Here is a 10833-nt window from a genome sequence, read left to right on the forward strand (position 1 = left end):
ATGATACAAATATCTCAGCAAGAGGCCCAGCAATCACTTCTCTAGCTTCCCACAGTGTTCTCGGGTACACCTGATCAGGTCCTGGGGATTTATTCACCTTTAACCATTTGAAGACATCCAGCACTTCCTCCTCTGTAATCTGGACATTTTGCAAGATGTCACTATCTATTTCCCTACGGTCTATGTCTTCCATATCCTTTTCCACAGTAAATACTGATGCAAAATATTCATTTAGTATCTCCCCCATTTTTTGTGGCTCCAAACAAAGGCCGCCTTGCTGATCTTTGAGGGGCCCTATTCTCTCCTTAGTTACCCTTTTGTCCTAATTAATAGATAAATAAAAAAAAGGAAGCACATTTATTTATTTTATCTCTAAGGTGGCAGAGTCATGGGGAGAGAAAACCAGGACTGCCCGAGCAATCTCATTTCTTTGCTCAGTGATGCCAGAGTGAAACACCTATTGGCACAACATTTCCTCTCCATAAGCCATCCTCTGACTGTACATCCACTTCTGCCAGGTTCCCTCTAAAGAGAGGTATAGATACCTTATACCCCTCATGCTTGGACTAATGGACTGAACCTATGACCACAGTAACAGAATGCAGACTTCAATGTCATTGTAAGACCTGGTGCTCCATGACTGCTCCATGGACAGAGATGTGGTTGTTTGCTAGGACCTGTGGGAGTAGGCATTTCTGTCAGAGATTCTTCAGTCTTCCTCTATATCGCCAGTGGATTTGGTATGGCCTATGACTTTTACGCCTGAGTCTGACAGGTGAAACAGACTCCCATTCCTAGTCATGACAGTTGAACATACAGTTAACACAGAGCTTCAAACTAGCGTCTACAGAAAAACAACAAACCAAATACTTAATTTCAGAAGCAATCACCCAACACCCACAAACGGAGCTGTGTTAAGACATTATTTCAATGAGCTACATCACACTGCAGCACTCAGGAATTACAAGCAGAAGAAAAATATCAAGACAACATTTTCAAGAAAAACTGGTACCCAATAAACATAATCCGTCGATTCCTCAGAAACAAACTCAAACAAGCAGACACAACACAACCAAAAACTATAGCCACATTACCTTACATCAAAGGCACATCAGAAATGACTTCCAGACTATTCAGACCTCTTGCCATCATGGTAGCCCACAAATCTACCAACACACTTAAACAATGGGTAATGAACCGAAAGGATCCATTAGATACTACCATCAAAACTAATGTCATTTGCAAGATACCATGCAAGACTGTAAAAAACTACATTGCCACCAGGATACATGAACACCAACCAGCCACCAAAGGACATGACCCACTATCACTAGTTGCCATACATACAGACAAAGGAGGACACCACGTTGACTGGGACAACATACACATCCTAGGACAGGCAAAACAAAGAAACGCACGAGAATTCTTAGGGGCATGCCATTCTAACCAGAACTCCATCAATTATCACATTGACTTGGATCCTATCTACCTTCCCTTGAAAAAAACCCAGAAATGTCAACACCCTAGTTTAGAAACCAAAATCTATAAATAGAGGAGGGACATACCACCAGTACTTCATCAGAGACACTCACTAGTATGGTGACAAAACATTTGAAATCAAACCTTCAAGCTCAGTAAGCTAACTTAGAGTTAGCAATTGTCTGTCAGGAACCACAGTTTCATGCTGATATCATAACACCAACTTGGAGATATAGTACTCTGTTGGATGTCTCAAAGTCTCTCAGTCAACAAAGAACAGATCTTCCTGTTCTCCAGCAGTTTCTGAGGCCTCTTGCCCCTGCTATTACCCTTATCTTGATCCTCTTCCTGACATTGAAGATCTTCTTATGTTGTGTTAGAAATTGAAGATAACTAACTGCCTGGCCCCTAAGCAAACTCAGGCCTATGATTTGCCCAAATTCCAAGCAGTAACCCATTGCCTTCTGATGGTCACACGGTCACAGAGTCTGGCCTTAGGGTCCTGTTGCCCTGAGAATGACCAAACATTTCCAAGCCTAGCCTCTTTCTTTCCCAATTTGCAAAATCCTCTTGCTTGATACTTTCATAAAACTCCACATTGCCACTTTACCCAGGCTGATCAGAGGAGGCCACTCACCTGATAGCAAAACTGGACCTGTGACTGTTCTCTGCAATCTCTATCCAGGCTAACTCTCTGAAGGAGTGAGAGGATCTCTGAAACCCATCCCTGAGAAACTTGCAGGGAGGCCTGGCTAAACTATGGGCTGTAGGAAGACATTGTACTCAATGGTGTAGGGGTGATGGGGGTCCAAGAAGATAGGAGAAAGTGAGGACTGCAGGAGATCAGAGTCAAAGAGTTTGGTGCTGGAAAAGCACAGCTGGTCAGGCAGCATCCGAGGAGCAGGGGAATCGACGTTTCGAGCATAAGCCCTTCATCAGGAATTGGGCTTGTGGGCGAAGGGGGCTGAGAGATAAATGGGAGGGGGCTTTTGTGCCTAAAACAACATCCTATGACTGTGACCATGATGCATTGTTCCTTATTTGTCCTCTCAATCTCTCTACATGGTTAACTGCACCATCTTCCTTGAACACCTGTCTTCATTGTTCAGTTGCATGAACTGCTTTAGGCTGATTTCAGTCTTACCTAATCAATCACAGACTGAGACTTGGATACCTAGCCCTGGATGTCTCCTTGACACCCCCAACCTCCTCATGCCAAACCAATTTCTTATTGCCGTGAAGCACTTAAGCAATATCTGGGGGGAAGGTAGCTGGGAATGAAATAGACAGATGAAGGTGGGAGAGAAGGTTGGAGAGGAGAGTGGAGCAGATAGGTGGAAAGGAAGATGGACAGGTAGAACAGGTCATGAGGGCAGTGCCAAGTTGGAAGGTTGGGACTAAGTTGGGAGGGGGAAAATGAGGAAATTGGTGAAATCCACATTAATCCTGTGTGGTTGGAGGGTCCCAAGGCGGAAGCTGAGGTCCAAGAAGAAAGCATTCCACATAATGGACTGTTGAGTTCAACTGATGCAAGATGTCAAGGCACTTAAAAAGTAACCTAACAGATCTCTTCTCCCAGACTTCCCTGCTAGATGCTTACAAAAACAAACAAAATGTCGGTGAAAGAAAAATAAATTACAAAACAAAAGAGGTGATACTGGGGTTCGAAAAGGGTTTAGACAAGTAAATAGGATTCAGAATTGTTAAAATTTAGCAATACTTAAATGTAATCTTGTGGGTGATTTAATGGATAAGCAATGGACTGATAATCTGCAGCTGAAAAAATGTTGCAGTACAGATTTTTTAAAAAAAAACAGGGCTATGTATCTTACTGCAGTCTGACTGTACTAAATGAGTGGGAAGAGGACATGAATGGAAATGTGTAAATTTAGATTGTTGTTCTCATTTTTTTTTAAATCACTGCCCTATTTTTTAACTGACTCGGTTGCTGCTGTCTTCCAAAAAAGGAAGTACCTTCAGTACCACTTTTATCACCAGCAAGTAGTTTTTGTTTGGTTATAATTAATTAGCACTTAAACTAATTGGCACTAGGTCAGGTTAATATTACCAAATTGTTGACAGAGCTTGGAGAATCGAACATGAGTCGCATCAATGATAAAAGGAAAGCTTCAACACATTCCTTACATTGTTTCAAAATTAACCCCTTACATTCCTGTACAAAACATGCAGTAAACCCAGCAGTATGCAAAAGCTCAACTGTCCTATACAGTATCTCAAAATAAACCAACAAAGTCAAGATAACATTTATCTAATCATCTACTTTAATTGTGAAGTTCATAAAGTTCGATTTTGTTTGTTGTAAGCCTAGCATGAGCCTCATATTTGCAAACATCAGATATTGGAGACCAATTTAAGTATAAACACATCTGCCTGACAGCAGTAATGATAGTGATAGTTTTGATAGTTTCGTGCCTAAAGCAACATCCTATGACTGTGACCATGATGCATTGTGCCTTGTTTGTCCTCTCTACCTCTTTGCATGGTTAACTGCACCATCTTCCTTGCACACCAGTCTTCATTGTTCAGTTGCACGAACTGCATTCAGCTGATTTCAGTCTTATCTAATCAATCATAGACTGAGATTTGGAAACCCAGCCCTGGATGTCTCCTTGACTCCCAGGCCCCATCCCCAATCAATTTCTTATTACCATGATGCACTTTAGCAATATCTGGAGACATGCAGGTTTCCAGTAATACTCAGTTCTGCTTCCACTCTCTTGACCGCTCTGCTGACTCTGTCCCATAAAATTTGTTGCCTGACTTCTCCTGCATTCGTTTCCTTAGCCACCAACTCCATCGCCTCCCTGATCACTGCCTCAGATCAAGACAATCTGTACACATCTTTAGCATTCTATTCGATGCCATGTGTATCCTTCAACTCAAAACAATCCCATTGCAAAGACAGAAGCAGCCTGATTTGCTGAGTATTTCCAGCAATCTACATCTAGCTTTATACAACCACCGAGGTGTTGCTAAAGCTCTCATCCACTCTTTTGGTATCTCCAACCAGGCTGATCCAATGCTATGCTAATCAATCAGCCATCCTTCAACTGCCATAAACTTGATTTCATCTTAAATTCTGCTGCTCATATTCTAACCCACACAAAGCCTCGTTCACTTATGGCTCCTATGGAAACTGGCCTACATTCCATACATTTTAAAATCCTTATCCTTGCATTGAAGTCACTCCAGGGTCCTACCTCCTTCTTGTCTTTAGCCTGTTAGAATCCTCCAGAATTTTTGCAGTCCTCAACAGTTGTTTTACCATATGATGAATGTGGGCCTGAACTTTGAAATTCCCTCAAGTTGCTCGATTAAGCTTTAAGATGCTCCTTAAAATCTACCTCTCCGAGTAAGCTTTGTCACCTGATAGTTCTGTCTTTGACTTGCTGTCAGTTCTGGCTTATTGAACTGGTATGGGGATGTTTTCCAATGGTAAAAATGGAATGAGAATGCTTGTTTATTCTTGTCGAAACAGCTCAGTGTTGCTTCAAGGTTGTAAAGTAAATATGATCTTATATGCTATTTCAATAAACAGAATATTCTAATTGGAGCTTTGTTTCTCACTGTACCTCATCAGCTTCACAGATGAAAAGATATAGCTCTCCATTTTTGTGCTTATCATCGTAATGATCCTGCAATTGTTAGAATAGTTTGCCATCATGTGGTTAGTGCTGGGTACAGCAAGCTAGATGAGAGAGACATGAAGGCCTGAATTTTTACCTGGGAGGTAGGGAAACAGGAAAATCATTGCCCAATGCAGGAAAGGAAAAACTGCCTGTAAGGATGAGACTTCCAGTTTTTTTGTTTGGTAGGCATGGACTGCCAGCCAACCTGGGAAAATGTTCATTTGCAGAAACAGAGACTGCCAGTTGCAGAGACCTTCCGTGTAAAAGATGTTGGTGCTGACAGACTCTCTTTTCCAGCAAAAACTGCAAGCAGACAAGACCTCCAACCTGCGCCCCTCACACCCCCTCACCACCTCCACAAATTCCCCATATCACATCCGTGCCACCTCAATCCAACCATGCGCCTCTCACCCCAATGCACCCTTCCATGATTCGTCATTCTCCTTATGCCAAGCTGCACTCCGGAACAAGTGACAATATCTGTGAAATGCAAAAACAACCATTTTAATAAGTACAACAATAATATAATAACTATAAACAATTAAAATTGTTTATTCACAGGAACAGCACTGTGCTCTGCGGTTAGCACTGCTGCCTCACAGCACCAGGGATCCGGGTTCAATTCCTGTTTCGGGCAACTGTCTGTGTGGAGTTTGCACATTCTCCCAGTGTCTGCATGGGCCAGTCCAAAGATGCGTAGGTTAGGTGAATTGGCCATGCTGAATTGCCCATAGCGTCAGGCGCATTAGTCAGGGGTAAATATAGGGTAGAGCAATGGATCTGGGTGGATTACTCCTTGGTGTGGACCTGTTGGGCCAAAGGGCCTGTTCCCATACTGTAGGGATTCTAATCCTCGAAAAATGATATGTCCTAACATTGCACTAAAATAAAAAAAAAACTTGACTGAAGGGAAATAAAGTATTTTGTGAACATGTCAGAAGATTATAGCATAACCTTGAATAAGTTTATCTACAATTCAAAACAGTAAATTTACCCAAAATCAGCTTTACCACCAACTCGTGACTCCAGCTCTGTTTCTTCCCTCTGTAGACTTCGGTAGCTGATTCCAACACTCAGCTACAGTGCTGAATTCAGGAACTGTAAACAAAATTTCTGGCTCCATTCCAGCCTCCCAAAGACAAACAGAATTATTATGGTGCAGCAGGAGGTCATTTGGTCCACTGTGTCTGCACTGGCTGTATGAGCAGTTCTAATCTTTGCCATTTCTCTGAAACTCTTGGACATTGTTTAAATTGAAACAATTGAACCCGCTTCCGTCACATTTCCAGGCAGTGCATGGTGGCTCAGTGGTTAGCACTGCTGCTTCACAGCACCAGGGTTTTAGGTTTGATCCCAGCCTCGGGTGACTGTCTGTGTGGAGATGCACATTCTCCCTGTGTCTGCATGGGTTTCCTCCCACAGTGCAAAGATGTGCAGGTCAGGTGAATTGGCCATGATAAATTGCCTAAAGTGTTATGTGCATTAGTCAAAGGGAAATGGGTCTGGGTGGGTTACTCTTCGGAGGGTCAGTGTGGACTGGTTGGGCTGAAGAGCCTGTTTCCTCACTGTAGGGAACCTAATCTAATTTGCTGGGTCAAGTTGTTTTTTTTCCCTTAATCTTGTTATCCGTTTCTTTTGCAAAACAGTTTAAACTGTGCTTCCTGATTTTCAATCCATTTACAAGTGAGAAGAATTACTCCCCTTCTACTCTGTCCAGATCCTTCATAGAGTTATAGAGATGCACAGCACGGAAACAGACCCTTCGGTCCAACCCGTCCACGCCGACCAGATATCCCAACCCAATCTAGTCCCACCTGCCAGCACTTGGCCCACATCCTTCTAAACCCTTCCACCATATACCCATCCACCACTCTCAATACCAGAAACTTGGCTGTTCGTGCTACATTCCCCTGTGAATTGATCATCCCCTATTATTTTACAAAAAAGCATTCCTGTTTGAAATGGGGATAGCCACAGAAGACTTCTGCACTAACTGCGTACATCTCTTACCTCTCATCCATCAAACCTCCTCTTGGTCTTCTCCTGTCCAAAGAAAACGGTCCTACCTTCTCCAATTTTTCCTTATAACTGAACTGTCTCATCTCAGAACAATTCTCTTAAAACTCTTCTGCACTCTCTCCATTCCATTCACATCTTTTCTATTGTGTGGCACTCAGATGTGCACAATAATCAAATAGATGTATAACCAGTTCTTACATAGTTGATTATACTCTTGTACTCCATGGCCCAATTTGTAAAGACTAGAAAACTGTATACTTTATTAACAGCTTTCTCTGTCTCTCTCTACCTGCAACTTTCAAAGACATATGCACAAATACACACAGGTGTCTCTGTTCCTGCACACATTTTAGAAAGTACCTTTTTTTTTTAACCTTGGCTTCAAATTCTTTGTACCAAAGCCCATCACCTCACACTTCTCCATAATGAACTTTATCTGCCATTTATGTACCCACTCCACCATGTGTCAGCATGTCTCAATCTCACTGTGATGCAACTCTTTTTGTTTTCTCTTTGGGTTGTTTTATCTGGTAGGAGAAAGTGAGGACTGCAGATGCTGGAGATCAGAGCTGAAAATGTATTGCTGGAAAAGCGCAGCAGGTCAGGCAGCATCCAAGGAGCAGGAGAATCGACGATTCGGGCATGATCCCAAAGAAGGGCTCATGCCCGAAACGTCGATTCTCCTGCTCCTTGGATGCTGCCTGACCTGCTGCGCTTTTCTAGCAACACATTTTCAGCTCTTGTTTTATCTGGTGTCTACTCCCACTCATTTAGCTACTGATGACTGTCTTCAAATCCTCCTCTTTCCAGTTTCGTCATAGTTTGTTAAAAGAAAATATCTGAACCAAGGTCTCGCAGACTTAGCAAATTTGCATTCTTCCCAAAAGTTGTTAACCCATCCTTAATGTCTCTCAAATATACTCTGTGCATCAATTGAACTCCACTTCATTGACAACCTCTATTCATTGTGCAGCTCACTGAAGGTTATTGCAGTGAGGACACTTCTTTTTAAAAAATAATGGAACAAATTTGGAGTAAGTGTCTGGCGAGGTGGGGGTGGATGGGGGAAAACAACATCCAGTCAGAATAGCACCTGGATATGACAGCCTTGGGATCAGGGCCAAAGTCTGTGGTTAGAAAATGTAACTATCAGTTACATCGTTTTGACAAACGGTGTTCGATCGCTCAGAGGTATAAATCAATATATACAATGTAAAAGAGCACAAATTGAACAGATTTAAGGCACAGCAATTAAAATTGCAAACAGTGTTTTCTGGCGGTACGCCTATGGATGATGCATTCCAGTAATTCAAGTGCCAGCAGTCAACTATGATCGCTGACTTGGTGGTGGTGGTGGGGGTGGGGTTGGGGGTTGTCGTTTCTGGTGGTGGTGAGGAGTGGCAGTGACTCAGTGAAGCACATACCTGCTGCTCTCTCTCAGGATAACAGCATCCATGCTCCCATCGTTGCTACTCCAAGAGTGCCCATCCTCATGGCTCTCAGCCAGCCCACACTGCTAGCACTCACACTGAGGGGACGAAGTCCAAAGCTGGTCCTCAAGGCTCAGAGTTGATCCCGAGATCCCGTCTGTGCATTTATTCATTGAAAGGCAGCAGTGCTCCACCATCACATTGCAGTCTATGGGGTAGCACTGTGTAGGAGCACGAGGCAGGTGAAGATACCTGCAGGACAATCACCAAAGGACTGCACGAGATTGATTAATTGAGTTGATTGTTTTCATTGATTGATACCTCTCTAGATACAACCGTTTGAAGGTTTCTGCTATAGTCTTTACTGAATGATGTTGGTTAAGGGAACTTGGTCTTAGGAATTATGTAAGGATGTACTACAAAGGACTACTGGGCCCAAGTTGCCAAAGGCGAGTTCCTTTCAAATAACGCAAAGCCTCATAGCACCTTCACAAAACCGTGTTGACTCTGCTTGATTCCATTCCGATTTTCTAAATGACTTCATATTAGATGCTAGCATTTAACCAATACCAAATGTTAGACTAACTGGCCTTTAACCTCCTACTTTGTATGTCTATCTTTTCTTGAACAGAATCATTACATTTGTAGTTTTTCAATCTGCTGGGACCTTTCCAAAATTGAGGGGATTATAGAAGATTACAAACAGTGCACGCAGGATCTTTGCAGCCATTTATTTTAAGATGCCAGGATGCAGTTCATCAAATGCAGAAAACTTCACACCTATTATTTTTCCCCAGTTTTTTTCAAGTGACCTCAATTGTTTTCATGTGCTCCTCCCTTTTCACCTCTTGATTTTTTGCTGTTCCTAAGACTTCTTGTGTTTTCCACAGTGAAGACAGATACAAAATACTAGTTCAGAGCCTCTGCAATTTTCTTTCTTTTCCATTATTAATTCACCACTCTCACTCTAGTTTGAATATTGCTACCCATTGACAATGGAAAGTATGTCAAGACTATGTTATATAACTGTAAATACAGAAGTCATGGGGTGATTTTCAAACCTCTAATCCTGTCTGTTATTCAAATGAATACAAATAAAAGGAGTAAAATTCACTGAAAAATTAGATATTATTTTAAATCCTTGGATCAGGAAATCGCACAATGATACTTGAGCATATTTTAATCTGATGCATTTACTTAACAACACAGCCAGGATTAAGGAATCAACATGTACAGAATCTTATCCCCGTCATTTGTAATGGAAAAAGCAAGGACTGCAGATGCTGGAAAGTCATTCAAAAAGTGTATTGATGGAAAAGTACAGCAGGTCAGGCAGTATCCAAGGAGCAGAAGAGTTGACATTTCAGACATAAGCCCTTCATCAGGAATGTGGAGAGGAAAGGGGTATGAGAGGTTAATATGGGGTGGGGTGGGGTGGGGGGGGCGGGTGGAGAGGGTAGCTGGGAAACAGTAGGTACATGCAGGAAGGAGGTGATTGCGAAAGGTCGGTGGGGACGGTGGAGCAGATAGGTGGGAAGCAAGATGAATGTGTATGTCGGGTCAAGAGGGAAAACCACTGGCAAATATGTTTCTTAATGGTCAGTACAATAAGAATTAAATTCTGAGATTTTATTAATATCAATGTTAGGTTCTGAATTGTTCCTCCATTAAGAGAAAAGGCTGATGGTGAGTTCACAGGCTCCCCAGTGCTTAAATTCTTACTTTGATTTCTTAAGCATTCACAACCATATCCCAGTTAAGCTTCATTCTGATTGCACCTTCCAGGCACACAATTGATTTAACTGAAACCATATACAATCGTGCAATATTATATGATATTCCATGACTGGTATGGTTGAGAGCAAAGGCAAGTCAAACAGTCAGGGCAGGCAGGGACAAAACAGAGAACAAGGTAGGACTGATAAATTAAACTGCATTTATTTCAAGGCAAGAGGCCAAACAGGCAAGGCAGATGAACTCAGGGCTTGGTTAGGAACATGGGACTGGGATAGCATAGCAATTACAAAAACATGGCTCAGGGATGGGCAGGACTGGCAGCTTAATGTTCCAGGATACAAATGCTACAGGAAGGGAGGCAACAGAGGACGGAGAGTGGCGTTTTTGATAAGGGATAGCATTACAACTATACTGAGGGAGGATATTCTCGGAAAGTCATCCAGGGAAGTTATTTGGGTGGAACTGAGAAATAAGAAAGGGATGATCACCTTATTGGGATTGTATTATAGACCCTCTAA

The 10833-nt window shown here is 42.3% G+C and overlaps 1 long non-coding RNA gene across 1 annotated transcript in view; it reads right to left on the bottom strand.

Moving 5' to 3' along the window:
* LOC122555845 overlaps positions 1 to 6191 on the bottom strand; it is a 19952-nt gene extending 13761 nt beyond the window's left edge. Inside the window, exons 1-2 of the long non-coding RNA XR_006313373.1 lie at positions 6124 to 6191; positions 5541 to 5609 (exon numbers count right to left, since the gene is read on the bottom strand). This is a non-coding gene — a long non-coding RNA (uncharacterized LOC122555845). The remainder of the gene's footprint in view (positions 1 to 5540; positions 5610 to 6123) is intronic.
* Between the last annotated feature and the right edge of the window lie 4642 nt (positions 6192 to 10833).

Source organism: Chiloscyllium plagiosum, chromosome 1 (genome assembly GCF_004010195.1).
Source record: "Chiloscyllium plagiosum isolate BGI_BamShark_2017 chromosome 1, ASM401019v2, whole genome shotgun sequence".
Lineage (NCBI taxonomy): Eukaryota > Metazoa > Chordata > Chondrichthyes > Orectolobiformes > Hemiscylliidae > Chiloscyllium > Chiloscyllium plagiosum.